The following is a 23,983-nucleotide window of genomic DNA, read 5'->3' on the forward strand; positions in this document are numbered from 1 at the left end:
ACCAGATGTCACTTCCATGCACATAAACCTTAAACCATGGTATTCCCTACTGAAGTGCCAACTTTGCAATTGTAAGTGGATCGTAGTGCAATGTTTTGATTAATACACATCCTTTTTCTATTTTGGGATGCTGGGCCCATTAACTGGCAGTTAAGAATCAACCACATCCTGGTGGATCAAAGACAGATATTTGTACCTCTCTGTATTAGTGGTCGGAATTTTACAGTCTCCCCCCCCCCCCCCCCCCCCCCCCCCCACGGCAAGCTTTCCCACAGCGGGGGCAGCTCACCATTGGATACCGGTAGGATCTTTGGTCTTAGCAAAGTCTATGGCAATTTGCATAGCTCACTCGTCCAGCTGCCTGGGAACCCATGTTGGAGTTGGAATTTAGCAGGGCCAGATGATCCCACTGGCACGAAGGATTGGAAAATCCCACCCATTACTCTAATTTCTGTGGGCAAGTTGAATAATAACAGGCGTCATCTGATATAATGTCATAATATTGTAATTGTCTCTTGATGTCAAATGATGCAATTAGAGGAAGAAAACATAATGGCCATTGCAACAGCTGTAGACTTAATGATCAAAGGTTTTGTTACTTCAATAAAGCTCGGAAAATGTAAATAAAAGTTTATTGTAATTTGTTGTGGCATATGTTGAAGGATATGCCAATCTCTGAGACATCATTTCCTGAATGAAATAGAGGTTTATTTTGCACGGTCCATGAAAATAACTGTGGACAGGACTAAAAGTCACATTATTAAATTACAATACTGATGTGCTGCTCCTGCTGCTACCAAAGGAAAGCACGGTCACTGTTCACATGACTGTTAAATAGAAAAATAATTCCTCTAGGTGTTGAAAATCAATATATATGTACCTATCTGACAATTTTGTACTTAATTTGTAGAATATAATTTTTTTGAGGTGTTTACTGGAACTCAAATTTTGATATGTTTTTGTTGAAAGTGTTTAAAACAATTATTATGGAAAGTTTATTGTAAGACATAAATATTCTGTTCTATGATTGAAACAAGTCAGTAATGCACAGAACTTGTTTTTGGATCTCATTTTTATTTTAATTCGCCTGGATTTTTTGAACTGTTGTAACATCATTTTTTAAAACTTGTTAGCTTATCAGATTATCCACATGATGACAATTAAAAGTGCTTAATTCTGGCTGAAACTCTGCTAAAGTGGGTCCATTGATTGATGTGTTACATTAGCATTGACAATTGGTGGTATAATTTTATGTTGCAATAAAGTATAATCTGTTAAATACTGGTTTGATCTTGCATGGCAGGTTGGAAAATGGACATTAATTGTGGCTGAGTCATTTTATTAATCAAATGAAATATTTTACATTTTTCACCTTAAGGTGACAAAGTTGAATTATTTTCAGAAAAAAACTTTGAAATAATCTTCAAAAGTTGATGGATGACTAGCAGTTTCATGAAGAATCTTGTATTGCCAGGGTCAGTACACATTTCAAATAGGAATTGGTCTGTTACATTAATAGGCTGATCTAGTTTTTCTCCACATGCTGTGGAAGCAGTAACTCCATTTTGATTTTCTTTCTGTGCACATTTCATTCTACCATGATTCAAATCACAAAAAAGTAGATAAATGACATCAGTAAGACAAAATATAAAATTAAAATAAATATTTTTAGGAGGATGAGAATGGAAATCCGAGTCAGCAGCAATGTATCCCATTGGAAAAAGGCGGAGGCTAAGTAGATGGACAACAAAGGAGAGGAAGACAAAAGGGGAAAAAAATTAAGAATGGTGGGGTTATGGGGATGGGACAGAGGAGTGGGACTGGGTAGCGTGCTCTTTTAGAAGCTCTGTGCAGATTCGATGTGCTGAATGGCTTCCTGCACTGTAGGTATTCTATGTAAAGTTCGGAAGGCAAAGAAACTCATAAATTAAATAATAAACTATTCAAATTTCAAACAGATCCTTGTCCAGATGGATTGCATCCAAGCATATTTAAAGAAGTTAGGAAAGTGATGGCAGAGACACTGGGTTCGATCCATTGTCCTCGTCGTGCCCAACTCAGGACGCAACAAAACCAGTAAATCTCGCGAGAGGCTACTCCTGAGGTTTACTGGCCTCGTTGCACCTTACAAGATCTAACGAGATCTCTGGGCGGGATCCAGATTTGCATATTCAAGTGAGCAGTTAGGCTCACTTAAATATGTCTACGCCGAATCTACCCAGCGTCTGGGATCGAAGGCCTCGCCTTGAAGACCCTGCGCGGGCACCATTTAGCACTGGTTTCCCAGGCGATCGGGGGCCCCTGGGATGGCATCTTGCCCATGCCAGGGAACAGGCCCGGCGGTGCTCAAGTTCCCCCTAATTGGTAAATTGGGTCTGAGCTCGTTCGCGCGGGAAATGAGCGCGAGTGTGGCTTCAGCGTTCCTTGCTGAGGCCCAGAAAAGAAGTCGAGCCCCGTTTGATAGCGAGTTCGATCTCTGCGCTGCAAGTGCCGGGAAACACCCGGCTAGATGCGCCCAAAATGGGACTCTGTTACTTTCCACTAACTCGCGCCTACTGTTACTTATTTAGATTTGGTTCCTCCAGTCCCATGCAGACAATGAGCAGCAAGACTTCACCACCTGCCCGGGGTACATCGCAATTTATTTAGCCGGTCCTCCATAAATGTACTTCATCAGGTAGTCTTTGGCTGGCTCCATCTTCTTTTTGGTGGTATCCATTCTACTACTACTAGTAGTAGGGCTTTTCACAGTAACTTCATTGAAACCTACTTGTGACAATATGCGATTATTATTATTATTATTATTATTATTATTATTATTATTATTATTATTATTATTACTATATGCGTGAGGCAAAATACCTGTCTTGCCAGTCTCAGTTGTGTCTCAATTACAATACCCCGGAGATGCTTCTGGCCAGTTTCTTGTGGCACTTATTCATTCGTGATGTTGTCTCTCTTTGTGGTAGTCAGGATTTTATCTTGGCAACCTGGTGAAAGATGTCATCTTTACCTTTCAATTCCATGTCTTAATGCCATTGATTGGAATTTGTACTACAATGGACATGTCGGGTTGCAGCTTCATGATCTTGTTGGGGGACACTCAGAATCCCCCCCCGCTCCCCACCTTATCTGGGCAGTGCACCCCTGGGCCAGATCCCCAGTGCGGTCAAAATGCCACCCAGGCACCTTGACACTGGCACCCTGGCAGTGAAACCTGGGCACATGGGTGGCACTGCCAGCATACTAGGCTGGTGATACCAAGGTGCCCAGGTGGCATCAGCAGTGCCAAGGTGCCACCCTGCCCAAATACCAACCACCGGAGGACTCCGATCGCTTGGAGGACCCCCTCCCCCCCCCCAAGTGCCGTTCCGCCTGGTCCCCATTTGTGGGGACCAAGGATAAACAGCGCTCGACTAGGGTCTCCTCAGCCAGGCTGGTAAATCCTGGGGCCAGGTTCCATCTGGCGTCGGCAGAGTTAGCTCACTTTTCTCTGTAAGAATGGGCGTGATCCAGATCGCAAAGTCTTGAGAGATCTCATTAGATCTTGCGAGGCATAACAACCGGCAGGAATCCTGGAAGAGTCCTCTCGCAGGATCTACGGGTTGCGTCCTGTCCTGATTTTGGTGGGACAGGGCCAGTAAATCGCGCTCATGAAAGATATTGCTAGCGCGGGTGAAACTGTAAGGGCTTCATAATACTTTTTTCTAAGTAAATAAGAACGCTTGATTCCAAGTCAAAATGATGATTGCACCCATTACTGATCTACAGGGTCATTAGAATTGGGGCTGAGCACTGTTGAAAATGTTCTGTTTATTAAGAATTAATAAATTGGCTTGTTTGCATATGTACATACAGTCAGTAACTGACTTGGACCTGATAAATTTAAGATCAGTGTGCATAACGAGCAGGTAATTTGACATAAAAGTACTCGGCTCTGGTAAATAGAAGTAATATTCTATGTTTCCCCCAAAAAGGTTAAGGTCATTTTCAAAAACCCTTCTATTTACATTCTTTAGTACTTTGACACATAGGATTCGAAACTGTTCACTTTTATGAAAAAAAAACAGTATTGTTTTGTACCTAAACAGGCTCCAGGAATTGAGGGATAGCTTCACAGCATTGGGAGACATGTATAAGGGACTCATTATAGGTACCTTTGATCTATGTGAAGCCAAATTAGAATTTCAATGTTACACAAAATAGTGGATTAACTATAATGAGGTAGAAAGGCATCAGAAATGCTTGACCTCTAGGAGTTTGCACCAGAATGATAATTTTGTCAACTGCGATCTTGTCTTCATTGAACAATGTCACAAGAGTAACTTTGAGGTTTCCTTGTTCGTTCAGGACACTCCCGTTTCTGCTGACTACACATGGGATACTGGTTGGCAGCTAATACAAACCAATAATTAATTGATAAGTTCTCATGACTTTAAATATGATCACTGTTTCTGAAGGTTTGCACAACATAAAGGTACTGATTTGTGCTGGCATGTCGTATCCCAATGGCTATTCTTAATGCATGAACTTTGAGGGGTTTTGACAGGTTTTTCAGTTGTGGGAAGTATCACAGCCAACCATAGTCCTTATCCTTAGCTGGTGTCCTCTCACTTTCCAGCATGGGCCATTGGTAAACAACTGAAAGAAAGACGCTGATTCATTTTGGCTCTAAACCCTGGAAGTTCTTTATATAACAAACTTTGTAAAAATTACAGAGTATTGTTTTTATCTTCTCAACCGATTAACACTTATAAGTTCACACCAAGTATCTGATTTGTAATTAAAATTTTTTTTTTTTTTTTTTTTTAAAGAGTACCCAATCTTGTTTTTTCCAATTAAGGGGCAATTTAGCGTGGACAATCCACCTACCCTGCACATATTTGGGTTTTGCGGGTGTCACCCACGCAGACACTGGGAGAATGTGCAAACTCCACATGGACAGTGATCCGGGGCCGGGATCGAACCTGGGTCTTCAGCGCTGTGAGGCAGCAATGCTAACCACTATACCACCGTGCCGCCCTCTGATTTGTAGTTTGAATGTTTATTTTTGCTTGTTTTTTGCCATTATGGCTAACCCTTTGGGATGTTTTCCAATGCCCTTTGATAGTTGAAGTAGTGCTATATGGCATGGCACTGAAAGATCTATTATCTGCAATGTTCCTATTAGTTTTCTTTTCTCTTTTATTGCTACAGCACATGAAAATAAACTTTTCCTGCCATATGATACAGCATGGTCTGGAAAAATGTTTTCTTTGAAATGTTCTATGAAAGTGTTCCCTTGCCAATGTTGCAATTCATTTATTTTCTTTTTCCTAATCTTTTCCAGACAAATTGCTCATGAAGTTTTTTGGGTAATATCTTTGGAGTTTAGTTTGAAATTATACATGCAATGTTTTTTATGAAATACTAACTAAACTGGTTTTAATTAATACTCTTACAGTATTAAAATAGCCTTCATTGCCCTGGAGACGAGATTAGTATTGGTTTTAGATATGAAAGATTTAATGAATCTAAACAAAAATAAGAATTCTTTGTGCATGTTTAAGATTTTGATTTTTTTTGTGGTAATTCACTGCTCTTGGTCTGAAATGTGAAATATTCTGTGTTGAGCTCAATGAATAGAGTAGTCGTGGAAGGTTCATAATAATTATGCTGGGGGCTAGCAAGATTAGCACAGGGCTTTGTGTTGCAAGCATGTTTTGGTTGAGTGACTGCATTAGATTAAAAACGGCATTGCCCATGAATGCACTGTTTGTCCCACAGGCTGAGGACAAAAGAGTGGCAGAATAAGCATCGTGACAAATTTTTGGTGAGCCAAGCATTTCACCGCCTGATATAAAAAGTTGATTTGTGTACAATTTATGTGACCTTCATGTTTCATACTGCTTACCTTGTTTGTTGCTGAGATAGTAGTTTTATGAACAGACATAGTTTCCCTTGGCTTTGTGGAAAATAGACTCAAAATGTATTTGTGTTACAAATTATTGACAATTTAAAAAAAAAAAACTCTATACATGCTTAGCCAACAGAATATCATCCTAGACATGAAATCTGACTCTATTTATGTAATACCCATCTATATGTGTTCCCTTATTGCAAAGGAAAACACATCATGTTGACATGAAAAAGGGAAACTACAAAATATTAGAACTGATGGAGCCTAAAACTCCTCTGTATTATTAACTTTCAAATGACTGCTGGAGTACTCAGTCTAGTGCAACTTTTGAGTTGTATCTTTCACAAATTACATTTGGATGAAATGAAGTGGATTGATTAAACACTTGACAGATTATGTCACACTTAAAGATAGAGATGTTTGTCAACGGATATTTGTGACAAATGTCTATTTCTCTATGTGCAGTGACATAAAGCACTCATCTGGTTAATTTGTATTTTGAAACCAACTGTAATTCTAAATGTTGTGTCTGTAAAGCCAGAAAACACCACCAAACATCCATTTCCCTCTACACAGATACTATTTAGCAATTTTTAAAAATGGGACCAGACTCATTTTGGTATATTTTGATTTAACAACTACATCAAAACTAATTTAAGGGAGAAAAAAAAAGGGTTAAGGCATATGGTAACGGGCTAATGATCATGATTGTCACTTGGCTTTCTTTGTACATGTCATACTTATGTGATATTTACCCTTACAATGAAGTTCTAAGTATCTTAAAGCTGCTAATGTCACAGTGCTTTTACAGTCAGTGAACAGTAGAGGACACACACCAGGAAACCTTGAAACTACAAACTACATGCTGCAAGTCTTCATATCAATGTGCTTTATCATACATGTGTACTGTATCAAAGATTCCCTATTCATAAGATATGGCCCTGAGGCCATTTGGTCCACCGAGTCTCCTCCGCCATTCGATCATGGCTGACCTCACCCTGGCCTTAAACTTCACTATCCTGCCTATTCTCCATAACCCTTCAACCCATTACCATTTAAAAATCTGTCTAACTCCTCAAGTTTACTCACTGTCCCAGCATCGGCTGCACTCTGGGGTATCAAATTCCACAGATTCACAACCCTTTGGGAGAAATAGTTTCTCCTCAAATCCATTTTAAATTTACTATCTCTTATCCTAAGACTATGACCTCTCAATCTAGAAACTGAATTTTTATTAACCTTTTGAGCACTGAAAAACCTCTTTGCCTATAAAATGCCCTACAGTTTGTTTTTTGAAAAGTTCAAATCTGTTAATTTCGTAAGCTGCAATTAATCAAATTCAGTGATCTTTGTTTAATTTAAAACTTTGAGAACAAATATAAGAACATTACAATTCAGTATTGCAATTATCATTACTCTAGCACACCCTTCTATATAAATCTAACTATGATAATTCAGAGACTGGTTTGTAAAATTAACCTTAATTGGTGTACAGCTGTCTCAAGTTAGTAAATGCACTACAGTTTATTTCCCATCAATATTTCTTTTATTAAAGTATGCATTAATTAGACAAGTGCCTCAATGAAACCAATTACCTAAATTAATGGATGGGTGGGAATAATTAGAAAATGCTCGAGTGCATAGTTTGACAGATGTGAAATATCAGGTGAGTATGTGTGTGTGTCACAGATCACTCTGAGTCCAGGTTGCTGTGGCAAGGTCATGAGCAATGGCTAGTAATGGTCGAGACTCCAACTTTCTTTCCATCACATGGCTGACCAGGAATCTCTTCCACTCTTACCACCTGTCAGTGGCATAGAACATAGAACATAGAACAATACAGCGCAGTACAGGCCCTTCGGCCCACGATGTTGCACCGAAACAAAAGCCATCTAACCTACACTATGCCATTATCATCCATATGTTTATCCAATAAACTTTTAAATGCCCTAAATGTACTGGAAGGAATTGTGGTTTTGTAATCAACCAGCTTGGCCGCGTTATGAACACACCTCCCTTGACCATCAAGTCCTGGGGTGTAACTTGAACCTGGAACTTTTGAGTCAGGAACAGGGAACCTACCCACTGTGCAACAAGAGCTCTTCAGGTAGAAAATTGCAATAGCCTAAAGATATTTCAAGGGTGGAGTTACACTGCACTCCTTGAAAATTCAAACTGGCATGCAACAGCTCCCTGAAGGAGTTCTGGCCTGATAAATCAACGTTCAGGTGCAAAGTAGATTTTTGAATACAGAACTATTTCCACACTGCGCACATTCAGACCATTTTGCATAATGAGAAAACAGCAGTATATTTTGCTCAACAATAGCTATTCTTTCAAATTTCACTAGCACTATAATGTTATGCCTGGGAAATTCAGACTTAGGATGGGCAATTGGCTTGGGAACCATCTGGAAACACAACTTAAATTACAAACTTCAAATGGTTCTCACTTGTCTTAAGCAATAGTTGCCCAGAAAGGAGTCAGAAGAATTAAAATCACTTCCAGATTCTATTTAATTATTATATTGATCCACACTGACCCTCCTATGGGACGCTCCCCACTCCCTGATCCCCACGGGACTCTCTTTCTCCCTCACCCAAAATTAATTTTGAATGGAATGGCAAACAGACTCAATTGCCACTTAGTTAGAAGTTAGGTTCCATTGTTTTATTAGCACAGAGCAGATCAGTATTTTGTTTGAACAACTTTTCAAAAAATTGAAATGAATCTGAGCAGAGACTGTCCAAAGTAACTTGATTTTAAATGAAAGCAAAATACTGTGGATGCTAGAAATTGGAAATATAGGGCGTGATTCAGCGATCGCATTGGCCCAGGCGTGCCAGGTGAATCCCGGGAGAGCCCCAAATTGGCCTCCGCCCGGCACGATCTGGATCCAGATCAGCCTATTTATGCTATTTATGCCATTAGGCTCATTTAAATATCTGGATGCTGGATTCACCCAGGAGTCAACGGACACGCCTGTAAGGCCTTGCCAGGACACCATTTAGTATTTATCTCCACAAATGTGGACCTGGTGTAATGGAGCCTCGGAGGGGGGGGGGGTTTGAGGGGCGCACACAGGCCATTGGACAACTTCGGGTGAACGGGGACAGGGCATGGGGTACCCTGGCACTGCCTGCCTGGTAGTGCCACCTAGTCACTGCCAGGATGCACAGGTCGCATTGCCAGACTAGTCATGCCAAGATGCCAGGTTAGGGGTCGGGCATTGGCCTGGGGGTGGGGAGGGGAGGCGTTTGCCAATTGGAGGAGAGTTCCAGGGGCTTAGAGATGGTTGAGGGAGTGAAGATGGGGGGCCTGAAAGAGGAGGAGGGACGGAAAGAAAGATCGGGCTACAGTTCAAAATGAGGCCTCTATCGGCGAGCAGCAATTACTGCTGGCAAAGATCATAGAACATAGAAAAATACAGCACAGAACAGGCCCTTCGGCCCACGATGTTGTGCCGAACCTTTGTCCTAGATTTATCATAGATTATCATAGAATTTACAGTGCAGAAGGTGGCCATTCAGCCCATCGAGTCTGCACCGGCTCTTGGAAAGAGCACCCTACCCAAGGTCAACACCTCCACCCTATCCCCATAACCCAGTAACCCCACCAACACTAAGGGCAATTTTGGACACTAAGGCCAATTTATCATGGCCAATCCACCTAACCTGCACATCTTTGGACTGTGGGAGGAAACCGGAGCACGCGGAGGAAACCCACGCACACACGGGGAGGATGTGCAGACTCCGCACAGACAGTGACCCAAGCCAGAATCGAACCTGGGACACTGGAGCTGTGAATCAATTGTGCTATCCACAATGCTACCAAGGCACATTCCCCTGTCTTGCTCCGTAACCCTGGACACTAAGGGGCAACCTATCTTGTCCAATCCTCCTAACCTGCACATCTTTGGACCGTGGGAGGAAAGCAGACCACCCGGAATAAACCCACGTAGACACTGGGAGAACGTGCAGACTCCACAGAGTCGGTCACCCCGTGAACGGAATCTAATCCGAGTCCCTGGCGCTGAGAGGCAGCAATGCTAACCACTCTGCAACCTTCAGTTTGAGCCTTTTTCGAGCCTCAATGTCCCTTCAATTGCTTGCAGCCCCTCCATTTATTTGCCCCCTGCCTTCAATTGCACACCATCCCTTTAATCAGGAACGTTTACTCCCAGATCCCTTTCATCACACGTTCGGTGTCTTTCCCCCCCCCCCCCCCCCCCCCCCACACCTTTTGTCTGCACCTTTTGGCAGCAACTCCCCTTTAATTGCACATTTATTGACACCATACTTTTTATCCCACGCCATCCCTTTAATTGCCGCCCCCCCCCCAAGCAACTGCATCACTCCATTGAACCCTAAAGCGAGCGGGGGGAGGGGACGGAGGGAGACTGGTTGGGAGAGGAGCAGAGGTTACAAAGGCCACACTCACCCCCTCCACTATCTTCGACCCGCAGCCTGGGCCGGCTGCACAAAAAGCTCACCAGCAGGAAATCTGAGTGTGGCCTCAGCGGGTAGAAACACCCCAAGGTCACAAAACATGGCAAAGTGTCATTGAATAGCAGGGTGATTCTCGGCTTTGCAGCCGGCGAGAATCACCTCACCAAAAGTGGACTTTAACTTTTGTCTGCTGAATCGCGCCCAAAATCAAAATACTGGAAACATTCAGCAAGCCGAGCAGAATATCACGAGAGAGAAATAGTTAATGTTTCCGAATGGTGACCTTTCATTTAAACTGAAAAAGGGGACAGATTCAAATTAAGTATAGACCCAGGGAATGTGAGAGCGGAGGGTAGAACTGAAAGAAAAGTTAGAAGACTGGAATGATTAAATGACAAAAAAGTTGTTTTAGAAAATATTTTATTGAGGCATTTTAACACTTTTCGACAACAACAACATCCGACAGAGACAGAACCCACAACAAAATAACCATCACCCCCCCCCCCCCGAACACAAACCTCAACCAACATGGTTTATAAAAACACACCGCCATTGGTTTTCCTACCCTTATTCGTTACTTCCATGCCCCCCCCCCCCCCTCCCCCCGCCCCCGCTGACGGTCTAATTTTTCTCAATGAACGGCTGCCACCTCCGAGCGAACCCCTGTAATTAACCCCTCAAGGCGAATTGAATTTTCTCAAGCTTGAGAAACCCCGCCATGTCGCTAACCCAAATCCCCGACTTCGGGGGCTCTGAGCCCCTCCACCCCACCCCCACCCCCCTGGGCTCCCGGGTTTTCCGACACTACAAAGACCGCCACCTCTGGATTCGGAGCCACCCTCCCTAGCAGGACCTCTGACATGAAGTCCGCAAATCCCAGCCAAAAGCCCCTCAGCCTCGGACACGTCCAGAACATGTGTACTTGATTTGCAGGACTTCCCCCACATCGCTCACACCTGTCCTCCACCTTCTCAAAGAACTTGTTCATCCGGGCCACAGTCATGTGTGCCCTGTGGACCATCTTGAATTGGACCAGGCTGAGCCTGGCACACAACGAGGACGCGTTAACCCTCCACAGGGCCTCCTCCCTTAACCCAGCCGCCAACTCCTCTCTTTCCCCTCCCTCCCCTTTCCCTCCCACTCCATCAGCTCCTTATAGATCTCCGAGACCTTCCCTTCACCAACTCCTGTTCTCGACATCACCTTATCCTGTAAGCCCCTTTGCGGCAGGCATGGAAAGCTCGAGACCTGCCTCCGTACAAAATCCCTCACTTGCAGGTACCGGAACCCGCTCCCACCTGGCAACTCAAACTCCTCCTCCAGCTCCTTCAAACTCTGAAAACCCTCATCAAGAAAGAAATCCCCAAATCTCTCAATCCCCGCCCGCTACCGCCCCCATCCAGCCCCCCCCCCCCCCGGAGCGAACCGATCGTTATTGCATATCAGTGCCCACACCGACGTCCCCTCCAAATCTGTGCTGCCGCCACTGTCCCCACACCCTCAGAGCTGCCACTACTACCAGGCTTGTGGAGTACCGAGCCAGCGAGAACGGCAGAGGTGCTGTTAACAGTGCCCTCAAACTCATGTAATTACAGGATGCCACCTCCACCTGCTCCCACACTGACTCCTCCCCCAATACCCACTTCCTGACCATCGATATATTCGCCGCCCAGTAATAGTTAATAAAGTTTGGAAGAGCCAGACCCCTTTTCACGCCCCCGCTCCAGCAGCACCTTCCTCACACGCGGGGTTTTACCGGCCCAAATAAATCCCCAAATTACCGCATTCATCTTCGTAAAAAATGCCTTGGGGATAAAAATTGGGAGACACTGAAAAACAAACAGCAACGTTGGGAGGACTGTCATTTTCACTGTCTGTACCCTCCCGCCAGAGACAGCGGGAGCAGGTCCCACCTCCGGAAGTCCCCCTTCACCTGCTCTACTAGCTTACCCAGATTCAATTTGTGGAGTTGTCCCCATTCCCGTGCCGCCTGGATACCCAAGTACCTAAAGCTACCTCCCACAGCCTTGAATGGCATCTCCCCCAATCTCCTCTCCCGCTTGCCTGGATCGCAAAAATTTCAGTTTTACCCATGAAAAATTATACCCCGCGAACCGGCCGAATTCCTCTAGTATTCCCCTAATCCATCCAATCCCCCCCCCAACGGGTCTGATATATACAAGAGCAAATCGTCCACATAGAGCGAGACCCTATATTCCAAATCTCCTCGCACTATCCCCTGCCAAACCTTCAGCAGCGCCATTGCCTACAGCAGTGGGGAGAGTGGACATCCCTGCCTTGTCCCCTGGTACAGCCTAAAATACTCCGACCTCGCCCGATTCGTAAATGGCAAATAAGTTGATGGTGCAAAGCATAATGGGGTTTACAATGGGCTAAGTATAGAAACAAAACATGTGCCTAGGTAAGGTATAAAAACGAAAGCAGAATCGTTACCAATTGTCCCAACACAAAACTGAATATCATAAACTAAAACTGAGTAAGAGGTTATGATCTGAAATTGTTAAACTCAGTACTGAGTCCAGAAGACTGTGAAATGCCTAATCAAAAGATGAAGCGCTGGCTGCTGTTTCTCTAGCTTACCTTGAACATTATTGGAACATAGTAAGAAGCAGAGGTCAGAGCGAAGTGAAGAATTGAAATGACGGGCATGATTTTAAACAATGACAAATTTTTGAAATACTAGGTTGAAGTTATCCAGCCCTTAAAAATGGTCTTGGAAGTTAAAGATTAGCAAAATCTGTGCTGGTGAATAGAATAGTTTCCTCTCTTGGGCACTCATAGGAACATGAATAGACTGCTCAGGCCCTTTGGCCTGTTTGTTCGATCATGATAACTATGTACTGCAACTCCTGGGTCACCTATATGTGGGGAGCAAATTTCAGAGTAAAACTACTCCATCAACAATGTTCTTTAGCCTTGGAAGAATTTCCACTTTTTTCCAAGTCATTGATCTTTGTGTCTTCTCTGAATGACTTGTCAATTTGTGGTTGGAGTACTTCTTTGTGCTGCATACTTATGCAGACATCCGTTGCTAAGCCTCACATATGAACTAATTTCATATGTGAGGCTTAGACAATAGGAAGGCAAAACATTCATCCCGCCCAATGGACTGGATTTTGCCTTTGGCTGCAAAGGCAGATGATAGTGTATGAATGCACATTGACAGCCAGTCCCACAAATTGTCTAATTGTAAAGAGATTGAGCTGTAAGGTGAAGGTTAATACAGCAACTATCTTGAAGTTGAGTGCTTTTCTTGATTTGGAAAATAATGCTTTGATTAAAACCACTATAGGGATATCTGCTGTATAATGTACACACTTTTTTGGTTCTTAATATAAAATGTTTGTGTCTAATTGCATAAAGCCAGCATATACCTACAATGGTATGAGAGTGAGAGGCAGCAGAATATATTCTGTGATACTAAAATAGACAGTGATGCTCTCATCATTACTGTTTGTGCAGGCAAATACTTGGAGACAAAGAAAATGCAACAACTATGACTTTTGCAATGACCTAAATTCTGAGAAAATATAATACAAATCATAAACACACATAGCAGGAAAACGTTAAGACAGACTTGGAACCATAGACTTGTAGCATAGAGGTAATACAGAAGGAGGTCATTTAGCCCATCAGGTGGAATCTCCTCTCGCAATTATATTGTACACCTACAATAACATAAACTGACACGTTTACATGTATCCAATGTGAAAGGCAAAATTCAAGTGACTATGGGCACTCTTGCTCAAGCGAAACGAGGCCAGTGAATAGTGGGAGAACCAAAAAAGAGAACCACGCCAGGCACCAAATAGTTTGCGATGCAACCAGCCTGCTCCCGTAGGTGAAATCGTGATCTTGCCGTAGCTTGGCGAGAAACCAATTATCACCACTTAAGCGCCATTTCCATACTCGCGGCAACCACTTGTGGCACCACCATGCCAACCCCTTGATGGTGTGTGCCCATTCATAGGGCAACACTTGTCCCTGTCTGTCTGCCCCACCGACCACCCATAACCCCCACCGAATGCGAAGGCCTTTGGCCGTGTGGCTGAAGGCTATTGCTAACAGGGAATTGGTAATCATGGTTAAGTGAGCACTTCACACAACCCAAATGGATTCCCGTGGGTGGGCGGGACATGTGGCAAGTGGGAGCCATTGACTGGCATCCCAATCACACCTGAGGGTGGGTGGGTGGCACAGGGAAGGGGAGATGCTTGGAGAGATATGGCAAGGATTCGAGGGTTGACCCGCATTGCGGAAGAAAGTGACTGAGGCATCATACTGTTGTGCACAAAAATGTTTATTGTGCTTGACAATTCCCCACCCTCCCAATGGTGCTGCCCCCTCGCCCATCCCCGCTCTCACCCCTCACCCCCTACTGCCTCCTCCCCTCCCCCTCCCCCGGTGCCCTCAGTGACCCTCTATTTGCTTTGCCCTCCTAGCTCTACCACTATGTAATAATAATCTAATAATCTTTATTATTGTCACATGTAGGCTTACATTAACACTGCAATGAAGTTACTGTGAAAAGCCCCTAGTCGCCACATTCCGCCGCCTGTTCGGGTACACCGAGGGAGAATTCAGAATGTCCAAATCACCTAACAGCACGTCTTTCGGGACTTGTGGGAGGAAACCGGAGCATCTGGAGGAAACCGACGCAGACACTGGGAGAACATGCAGACTCCGCACAGACAGTGACCGAATCCGGGAATCAAACCTGGGACCCTGGAGTTGTGAAGCAACTGTGCTACCCACTGTGCTACTATGCTGCCCTTACAGTGACCCAAGCTGGGAATCGAACCTGGGACCCTGGCGCTGTGAAGCAACAGTGTTAATCACTATGCTACCGTGCGCTCGGTGATCCTCAGTGATCCTCGATGTGCTTTGCCCTCCTAGCTCTACCACTAGGTCTAGGTGTTCCTCCAGGATGCACATCTGAGGTGAAGGCAGCCAGCTGCTTCCCACGTCCCATGGTCTTCCTCTGGGGGCTCTGAGACCAGAGGGCCCCGACTCACTTGTCGGCAGCACAAGCTAGGCCTGCTGCCCTGTCCCGTGTATTGGCTATGAGATGCGGCGTCATCAGAGTGGTGGAACCCTGGGGAGCTGGTGGCCACCATCGCCACTCCATGGGATGGGTCCGGGTTGGCACTCCGTGTCCCCTCCTTTTGGGGCCTGGGATTCATTTGTGACGGAGAGGCAGCTCGTTCGAGCCCCAGCTACCCCTGTATCATCTGGCTCTGCCAGCCCTGACAGTTTCCCCACGGTCTATACTATCGTGTCGACGCCCTCAGCAATGCTCCTCCGTGACTGGGACATGCTCTGCAGTGACTCGGCAATGCCTACCTGCAACTGGGACGAGCTTTGCAGCACCTCGCCATTCCTGTCTGAGAGCGGGACATGTCCTGCAGAACCTCATCAAGGTCAGCCTGGTACTGGCCATCCCCCAGCGAGGCGGACATATCTGTCGAGACCACTCAAGCAGTGTTGTTCTCGGTGCTATGAATTGCTGGCGATACCTCCTGTGCCCAGAGCCTCTGGGACTGCTCCAGGCGGCTATGAATCTGCTGGAGTGTTGCTGACACCTACCCCTGAATGTGCCCAGGCGCACCCTATCGTCTCCATCAGCTCTGGGATGACCTCTTCCACTGGCTCAGTATCAGGCTGGGACGCAACTGGGTCCTGGGATCCAGTAGACCTCTGACTGCAGTCTCGCCTGGGGGTTTCCTGCCTCCACCTGATGCACACAAGCAGCAGTGTGGTGATCACCAGATTGTGTCCCAGAGGTGATCTCCTGGGAGACTGGAGAGGGTGCCACCTGGGATGGGCACCCTGGGGAGGACCTGCGGGAGGGCAATAACACCTCATGTTTGACTGGTCCTTGACGTGAGGCCCGGTGGTTCTTCACCTTTGTGGCATCCTCCAGCCTCGGCATTGGTGACCGCCCTGTCCTCGGCCACACCGGTCACCTCCAGGGCACGCTTAAAAGTGGTGAGGATCCTGATGTCTGGCACACCACTGCCAGTCTGGACTGAGAGGGCTTTTATTGAGGAGATGAAGAAGGGCCATCGTTAGCCACACGTGGTGGGGGGATGTGTGTGAAGGAGGGGTTGGGAGTGTTGAAAGGGGAAGGGGTGGAGAAGGGTAAGGGGGGTTCGAAGGGGGTGGGAGGTAGATGCTCCCCTGGGGGTGGGGGGTGAGAGGTTGTGGTGGGGTTGGTGTCACCTCACTCTTGCTGCCCGGTGTAGGCCATTGACCTTCTTCCTGCACTGGAGGGCATTCCTCCTGGTCACACTCCCCGAGCTCACTGCTGCCGCCACCTCGTCCTAGGCAGAACTGGCTGGCCTAGGACTGACCCTCCTGGATTCTCGGGGGAACAGGACATCCCTCCTAGCCTGCACAGAGTCTAGCAACCTTCCCAGGCCAGCATTCCCGAATCTTGGGGCTAGGCTCCTTGGCGCCATTGTTGTGAGTTGGTTGGGGCTGGCTGAGCAAGTGCAGCTTAAGTGCTGCTCAACATTGTTAGCGGGGGGCTGGTAATCAAGGTCCTGCGAATCAGCTGGTGAGCCTTAATTTGCAGCGAGAAGCCCGTGAGGCCTCATTAAGTGGACCAATGAATGTTGAATAGAGTTGCCAGCCTCGCTGTGCCAAGCGCCAGGAAGCTCGTGGCAATTCCCGTTCGCCACAACACACCTCTTTCTGGAAAATCGGGCCCTAAATTTGACTTCAGTCTTTGTGGTCCTGAAGGCACCTGGATATAGAGTTAAAAGACAACTAAAACCTAACTCTCATATTATGGTGTGACGGGATGTAAGTTCATATAGAGGGGACCGCCTGCACTACAGAAGCTAAGTGCTTCGACACAGGAGAAACTGAATTTACTGTGTACTCTTTAAAATGTTATTGGTTGGCATAAAATGTTCTTGGTTGGGCACGAATGATGATCAAGGTGCAGTTGAATGCTTAAGCTCCTTGAACCTAACGCAGGCATGGGGCACGATTCCCTGTTGCCCAACGCTGATATCGTGATTGTTGTGTTATGGTGCTTCGGATAACACAGGCTGCTCCTTGATGCAGTCTTAACTAAAGGATGCTCCAGACTCTGAAGTGAGTTCAACGTGTTTATTGAACTATTAACACAGTTCTCAAATGAGTTTGACTTTCTGCTAATCTAACTGCAGTAACTCAGTCTAACTGTACCAGCTTGCTCTAAGCCACGTGCTGGGGTGTGATGCTGCTGATCAACCCTGTCTAACTCTCTAGATATCTGTCTGTGGAAAGAGGCAGGGTGTGAGTGCCTCATCCCTTTTATAGTGTTTATGTCATGCCCCCTTGTGGTGATGCCACCTCTGAGTGTCCTGACTGCTCATTGGTTGTGTCCTATTCTGAGTGTTCATTGGTTGCATGTTTGCATATCATGACAGCGATCGGGTGGAGAATCCCTGTTTATGACTGCATCGGGGGCGGTGCCTGTTTCAGATGCTCCAGCCCCTCCAAAACTGCATCATCGAGGAGTGCGGCGCACGCCATTGGGACGGCCTCAGGACGTTACCTGAAGGCCCTCACCCGATGCTCCGCCCCCGATGGGCCAGGTTCCTGACGACACGGTTCACTTGTGCTCTCAGTTTTCGACAATCCGACGTGGTGGCTGTGGACTGTGCCCAGTGGCGCCACAATCGGAGGGCGGGGGAGCCGTGCTGCTGGCCTGGGGGAACTTGTGGGGTGGTAGCGAAGGGGTGTGCAAGGGGGCACTATCTGGAAGCTCTGGTCCGCGCATGACCGGCGCCATATTGTACGACGTGACCGCTGCAGGTCATCAGCGTGCATATGCGCGGCCATGTAAAACACACGGCCGTGTATTTTTTGAAGGCCGTGTGTTTTACGTGGCCCAGCTGCTGGCCCCTCACCAATCGTTGGGTCAGTGATGGGGCCTTGTTGATTTTTTTTTCGTCGTAAAACTAGACACTTCCAACAAAGCCTCAAAATCGGAGAATCCAGTCCATGATCCTTTCGCATGCCTATCTTATGTTCGAGGAGCTTACTCATTCAACTGCACCTTGATCATCCTTGATTACTTCAGAGCAATAGCAGTCATATCACCCACTCAACATGTGCCTTCGAGATGTGCATAAGAAAATAAAGAAACAGTTCAAGGAAAGTGTCTTAGTAAGTATTTTCATAATGCACACAATTTATTCCACCTGCAGGGCAGACTTCTGTAACTCACTCTTCTTGCTCCAAAATAAATATCTTAGTTCTTAACTGAACAAAACTTCACACTAACATTTAACACACAATGCTTGGCATTGAATTTCATGCAATACTTTCGAATGTACGCAATGACCAACTTACAGAACATAAAAATCCTAGCCTTGACAACATTTTTTCAGGGAAAATATATCCAGCTGAGTGGTATTGCACAATAATGTCTTAGGAATTCCTGGTCTTAGTATTTGGTGGTTGGCAGTCGAATCAATATAGCAATTCCATTGAAACAATGTACAACACTAAGTTATTGATTCAGAAATTTTAAAAAACCTTTCCCCAAGCCTACTGTTGAGTTGTAGCTGTATATATTCAGTCTTCACTTCCCAATATCTGGCTGACCCAATTTCCAAGGCAATGTTCGCATTTAGAAAAGTCAGGGGCCTTCACCCATGGATGGCAAATGCCTCTGGCAGGTTTCTCCATTGGACACGAGCTGCCCATGTACAAGAAAAACCCCACCATGCCACAGGCATGATCGCCATAGTTTACCTAGTGGGTTGCTGACATGGTGTAGCTCTGCGCACCGTGGTGGGATGAGGCCCTTACTTACAGTTTGCATTAGAATTAACATTAATTAATTTAGCTTCGAGTTAACAAATTCCCCCTTGAAAGAGGGTGGACCAAATGAATGATGAACAAAGCTTGAGGGGCTGAATGGCCTACTCCTTTGCCTGTGTATCTATATGTTCCTATTCCATAGACCTGATGATTTTTAGTCTTAAAAGCTTTGAGTTGAGAATAAATAGCCTGACGCCCTTCACGTGCCTGTCTTCGGTTCAAGGAGCTTACTCATTCAACTGCAGCTTGATCACCTTTGATGCCCAACCTCTGTACCAACCAAACCATAATGCATCCTGCAGAAGAGTGTTGGCGTTCCTGATTTACAGGCAAACATTCTAGTGTGCAGACTTCCTCTGGAAAATGTTGTCCAATTGCCCAGGACTGTTTATTTTTAGATTTTCTCTCTGGGCTGGCCATTCACAAAAACCTGGGCCGGGATTCTCCCGGAATCGGCAGGGCATCCCGTACCGGCGCCAAAGAGCGGTGTGAACCACTCCGGCGTCGGGCTGCCTGGAAGTTGCGGAATTCCCACACTTCCGCGGGCTAGGCTGGCGCTGGAGGGGTTGGCACCGTGCCAACCGGCGCCGAAGGGCCTCCGCAGCCGGCGCGAGTTGGCGCATGCGCAGGACGGCCTGCATGTTCTGGCGCCTGCGCAGAACAGCTGGCGTGTTTCCTGCGCATGCGCATGGGGTTTCTTCTCCACGCCTGCCATGGCGGAGCCCTACAGAGGCCGGCAAGGAGGGAAAGAGTGTCCCCATGGCACAGGCCTGCCCGCAGATCGGTGGGCCCCGATCGTGGGCCGGGGCCCACGAGGACCCCACTAGCCGCCCTCCAAGCCAAGTCCCGCCGGGATGGACCATGTCCATTTCACGCCGGCGGGACTGACTGAAAACGGGCGGCCACCCGGCCCATTGGGGACCGGAGAATTGCCTGGGGGGCTGCTGCCAAAAGCCCCCAACCAGGGCGGCGCGATCCCCGCCCCAACCTGAAAACCGGCGCCGGAGAATTCGGCAATTGGCGGGGCGGGATTCACTCCCCCCCCCCCCCCCCCCCCCCCGGCGATTCTCCGACCCGGCGGGGCGTTGGAGAAACCCACCCCTGAATCTTTGCTTCCCCACCCTTTTTTTGCTGTTTATGCATGGGTGCTGGTTTAGCTTGAATTCTGAGGGTGGGCATTTGTGAGGGAACTCTTAGCATTTCAAATGAAACTGATTCCCTCCTTTCAGTTCCAGACTATCAGAAGGATAAATCCAAGATAAAAACAGAAATGCTAGAAAAACAACAGTGGACCTATGGCGGAGGCATGTAGGTGGAGGTCGCACGTTGGGTGGCTCCTATTAGAATCTCATGTTTTTGGACTTTTATACCTGGTTTTAGGGGAAGTTTGTGAATGAGTTGGTGTGGGAATACATAAGGAAGACGAGGAATGTCAAAGCCCCAGAAGAAAGGTCCTGGGTCGTCTGGTGTGGCCGCTCCACTCATGGTGGAAGGTGTTACCGAGGTGATGTTGGTGGAGTATGAAAGCCTGTTTGCCAAGCATATGGAGTTGCTTCGAAGGGAGATGATGGCTTCTCTGAAAGAGTGTGTGGAGCAGGTGATTGCCAGGATAAAGGTGGCAGTGATGAAGAGGAGAGAAGTTGAAGGAGGAGGCGGAGGCATTGCCGTAACAGAGCAACCCGTTCACCTTGATGATTGAGGAGCTGCGGAGGGTGACGGAGGTCAACAAAGGGCTCAGAGTTAAGGTGGAGAACCTGGAGAACAGGTCGGCGAGGCAAAACTTGAGACTCGTGGGCCTGCCCGAGGGGGTTGGAGGGCCCAAGGCCGACAGAGTACTTTATGAAAATGTTTGTGGAGTTGATGGGGGAGGGGAAAGAACCCTCCCGCTACAAGTTCGACAGGGCACATCAGTCGCTCAGGCCGAAGCCTAAAGCGAATAAGCCACCAAGGGCGGTTATAGTCTGCATCCACAGCTACCATATAAAGGAGAAGGTTTTGAGGTGGGCGAAGTAGAGATGAGATGTGAAGTGGGAAGGCGTTGGTATACACATATACCAAGATCTGACGGCGGAGTTGGTGAGAAGGCAGGAGGCCTTTGGACAGGTGAAGGTGGCATTGTAGGCAGCGGAGTGAGATTTGGTGGTCTACCCTGCAAAGCTGAGAGTGACTCACTATTCAAAGAACTTTTATTTGGGTCTCCCAAATTTGGTGTATTATTATTGGGTGGAAATTCAGAGAAGATTCAGGATGGAGCAGGGAGGGGTACTTTGTAGGTGTGGATGGAGGTGAACTCTTGCAGGGGGTCGGGGTGCGGGCACTGGCAATGGTGCCATTCCAGATGGCCCCAGGGAAGTATTCGGTGAGTCCGGTGGTAATGGCCATGTTGAAGATCTGGAGGCAGTTTAGGCAGCATTTTAGCTTGAGTGCTGGGTCGGGGGATGCAGATTAGGGGGAAATCATGGGTTTGAGCCGGGGAGGATGTATGCAATGTTCCGGAGATAGGGGGCGGGATGCGGGATTCTCCCCTATCCGGCTGGGGGCGGGGGTGTCCCCCGGCACCGAGGAGTGGCCCCCCCGGCACCTTCAGGGGCTAGGCCGTCCCCGGAGTGGTTTGCGCCACGCCGGCCGACGGGGAAGTGGCTTGGCGCCACGCGAACTGGCGCCGAAGGCCCTTCGCCGGCCGGCGCGAGTTGGTGCTTGCGCGGGAGCGCCAGCGTTTGTTGGCACCATCCCAGCGCATGCGCAGGGGGGGTTCATCTCCCCGTTGGCCAGCGTGGACTGTTACAGCGGCCGACGCGGAACAATAGTGCCCCCACGGCACAGGCCCGCCTGTGTATCGGTGGGCCCCGATCGCGGGCCAGATCTCCCCCCCCCCCCCCCCCCCCCCCCCCGGAGGCCGCCCGCGCCGCCAGGTCCCACCGGTAAGGACCTACTCTAATTTATGCCGGCGGGACCGGCCGAAAACGGGCGGCCACTCGGCCCATTGCGGGCTGGAGAATCGCGGGGGGGGGGCTGTTAGCAGCCGCCGACCGGCACGGCGCGATTCCCGCCCCCGCCATATCCCCGGAGAATCCCGCCCAGGAAGAAGGGGGGATTAAGGAAATGAAGGATCTGTTTCCGGGAGTGCGATTTGTGAGTTTGGAGGAGCTGGGTAAAACGTTTGGGCTGGCGTGGGGCGGAAAGTTTCAGATGTGCACATGAACGGGACTTTGTGAGTAAGGTCGTCCCAACCTTTCCGATAGTGCATGCCTCCTTGTTTTTGGAGCCGGTGCTGTCAGCAAAGGGATTGGAAAAGGGGGGGGGGGTCGTCTTGACGATTTACGGGAGGATTTTGGAGGATGATGAGGTGTCCAGGGAGGTGATTTCGCGAGTTGGCTACCGTTGACTGTTGAGGGGATGCGTTTGGTGTGTTGGGGAGGTTTTGTGGGTTGTTGTAATTTGTAAAACTGTTATCGGCAGCACGGTGGCACAGTGGTGAGCACTGCTGCCTCACGGCACTGCGGACCCGGGTCACTGTCCGTGTGGAGTTTGCGCATTCTCCCCGTGTCTGCAAGGGTCTCACCCCCACAACCCAAAGATGTGCAGAGTAGGTGGATTAGCCGTGCTAAATTGCCCCTTAATTGAAAAGAAAATAATTGGGTCCTCTCAATTTATTTTTTAAAATTGTAAAACTGTTGAAAATCTGTGGAATAAAAATACGTTTTAAAAATAAAGAAAAAACTGAGTAGCTCCAGCATCATCTGTGAATATTAAAACAGTAAACCTTTCACCTTAAAAACCTTTAATCCATAAATCACCGATTTAGGTTTATGATTCTGTTTTCTGAATAAGCATTATCAGCTGGATTCTCTGTTTGGGAGACTTGGGGCAGGTTTCTCCGTATCTCGTGCAGCACGCCGTCGGGATTCCCCGTTTCGCCGGCTGGAGAATGGAGAATCCCGACGGCGGAGAATTCAGCCCTAAGTGTTGATGCCAGCGGAGCATGTGTGGACTTTCACGACCGAAAAATCGGCACAAAACCCTCACCAATTCTGGTACCGGGGAGGGGCTAGCACTAGTGGTGAGTGAAAATCCTACGGAATGCACCGAAAATGGCCAGAGAATGGCCGGTCCCCCTGCACCGGTCGCGCCGTACAACATGGTGCCGGCTGTGCATGAACCCAAACAATAACCGCGACCCCACAGCCCACCCATGGCCACCCTCCACCAGTCCCCCCAACCCTAGCAGAAGCCCCCCTGGTCAGCGGCACGGATCCTGGCCTAGTGTGGCGGCACTGGACACTGTCCGCAGCCAGCAAGCTGGGTTCCCGCATGCTCGGGACCACACGTGACCCACACTGTCGGGAACTAGGCCCATTGGGGGGCAGAGCATCGCGAGTGGGCCAGCCTATGATGTGCCAATGATGTTGATATGGCACGGGTCACTATGATGCCGGTTTGGAGGGGGCGGAGCATGGAGGACCAGCGTCAAACCGGCGCCGGCCCTGATTCCGGCGTCTGAATCCATTCTCCGCCCGATCGCTGATCACGTTTTATCCAGAGAATCCAGATAATTGAAGATTATCCAGCTTTGCTGAACTTAATGCTTTTACAAAACAATCAAGTTAAATCCCATTCCACTTAATTAGCCGGCATGTTTTTGAAGTTTGAAATTTAAAGTATGGCGATGTTATTTGCATGTTAAGGATGTGGGATATGGTGCTTAGCAGAGTCCCAATTTGACCCCTTCCATTATAGAATTACATATATGGAATTTTGATAGAATTCACAGATACTGAAGTTAGAAATGACC

General features: G+C 47.5%; 1 protein-coding gene across 10 annotated transcripts in view; it reads left to right on the forward strand.

Moving 5' to 3' along the window:
• Positions 1-23,983, forward strand: part of LOC140419816 (KH domain-containing RNA-binding protein QKI) — a 746,610-nt gene that overhangs the window by 180,453 nt on the left and 542,174 nt on the right. The window lies entirely within an intron of this gene.

The sequence above is a fragment of the Scyliorhinus torazame genome, chromosome 1, assembly GCF_047496885.1.
Source record: "Scyliorhinus torazame isolate Kashiwa2021f chromosome 1, sScyTor2.1, whole genome shotgun sequence".
In the NCBI taxonomy this organism is placed as follows: domain Eukaryota; kingdom Metazoa; phylum Chordata; class Chondrichthyes; order Carcharhiniformes; family Scyliorhinidae; genus Scyliorhinus; species Scyliorhinus torazame.